At 40.7% G+C, this 1,985-nt stretch overlaps 1 pseudogene; it reads left to right on the top strand.

The window, feature by feature from the left end:
- The first annotated feature begins 920 nt into the window (after nt 1-920).
- On the top strand, nt 921-1,488 carry LOC105310956 (annotated as a pseudogene).
- Nucleotides 1,489-1,985: the final 497 nt, after the last annotated feature.

The raw sequence follows: 1,985 nt of genomic DNA, 5'->3' as shown, positions 1-1,985 counted from the left end.
CCTCTCCCGAATGTACTGTACCCATTCTGGATTTTCCATCTCAAGAGTGACACAGACAAACTCGATGTCCAGAAGATGGAAAGAAAGGAAACAGCGGGTTATTTAAAATGTCTAGAAAAACTCACACCATTCAGCCTGAAAGTTAGATAGTGTAGGGTGAGAACTAATTCTAAATATGTGGAGAGCTGCCCTATGAAAGAGGATTTCAGCTTTTACTCTGAGTAGATGCAGAAGAGAAGACGACCATAACTAAAGCCACAAGACTCAAGAACTCAACAACCCAAATAAAACTCTCCAGAGCAAGAAAAGCTCTCTAATCATTTGAGATGTCCAAACTTGGAAAGGGCCTCTTCAGAAAGCAGTAAGTCCTCGTTAGAAGAGATCCTCAATTTAAGGCAATTCCTGACTACCTATTAGGAATAAATTAAGACCAACGTTACAACAAGAGGGGAGTTCAGGTCATTGCTACATGTGTGAATAAGTTCAGGGAGCCATCGACCCCTTTTCCTTCTATACTAACATTTCATTTGTCCCCTCCTTTTCCCTTTTCTTCCTTTAGGAAAAGCATTTGGAGCAGAAGCCTTCAACATCACCAACTTTCTACACTATTTAGGTGGGGGGAGAGGCAGGCGAAAATCAACTTTGAGGTGTTGGGGCTCACGAGGTAGGCATTGGAATCTCACTTTTCTCTGAGCCATGAAGAGATTAGATCACTCCTGGCCTGAAACCAACTTAAAGTCATCCCAAGTCCCACATCTTACTCTGCTTTGCTTGGTAATCTCGGGGGCTTCATTTAATTTCGTCTCTCTGAGTCTCAGTTTCCTCATTTGTAACAGGAAATGATGACCAGGGTACCTATATCCCACAGGATTATGATACGGATTATATGAGAGGGAGAATCTTCTTCCTGTAAGCTGCCTGAGGTGATTTCTGTAAATGGTTCGCTATTCACTCGACCCAGAAAACCCCACAAAATGATGCAAATCCAAAGGTTCAAATCTTCATGTTTACTTTAAGAACACTCGTGAAACTTCCCAGGCCACCAAGGGCATGCATATCCAAAAAGCCGCCAAGTATCTGAAAGATCTCACTTTACAGAAGCAACGTGTGCCATTCCGTCGTTATTATGGTAGAGCTGGTTGGTGTTGCCCAGGCCAAACAGTGGGGCTGGACGTTGGTTGGTGGGCCAAAAAGAGTGCTGGATTTTTGCTGCACATGCTTAAAAATTCAGAGAGTGATGCTGAACTTAAGAATTTAGATGTGGAGCACATCCGGGTGAACAGAGCTCCCAAGATGCAGCGCGGAACGTACGGAACTCGTGGGCAGATGAACCTCTACATACACTCCCTGCCACACTGAGATGCTCCTCACTGAAAAAGAGCAGACTGTTTCTAAACCAGAAGAGGAGGTTGCACAGAAGAAAACATATCCTAGAAGAAACTGAAGAAACAAAAACTATGGCCCGGGAGTAAATTCAGCATTGAATAAATGCTAAGTAAAAAAAATTAAAATTAAAAATAAAAAAATAAATGGGATGGTGACTCTAAAGCACAATGCCTTACACAGAGAAAGCGCTGAACTCTTGTAGCAGTGTTATCATCACGATCTCCATAAAACCGTAATGAAGGTCTGAAGATGTTGTGGTCGTGGGAAAAAGACCAGGAGACGTGGGTTTTAGGATCAGATTTGCCATTTGTTCATTGAACGACCTTTAGAAAAATCACTTAACTTCTTAGAGTCTTCGTTTTTTTCAGATCAATAAATTAGATGATAGATGGAGAGATAGATGACAGATATATATTTTTTACTTTATTGTTCTACTACTTCACAGGGGGACTTGTCGGATTCAAATAAAATAATGACTGAGACGTTTTTCATGCAAATAATAATAAATCAATAATAATAATAGTAATAAATGTTATATATGTAAAGAGATGCTTAATATGAGATCCTAATCAACTACAAAAGAAAGCGTCCTGCAGTTC

The sequence above is a fragment of the Pteropus vampyrus genome, unplaced genomic scaffold (genome assembly GCF_000151845.1).
Source record: "Pteropus vampyrus isolate Shadow unplaced genomic scaffold, Pvam_2.0 Scaffold18255, whole genome shotgun sequence".
NCBI classification, from domain to species: Eukaryota; Metazoa; Chordata; class Mammalia; order Chiroptera; family Pteropodidae; genus Pteropus; species Pteropus vampyrus.
This window is presented reverse-complemented; position numbering and strand designations above follow the sequence as displayed.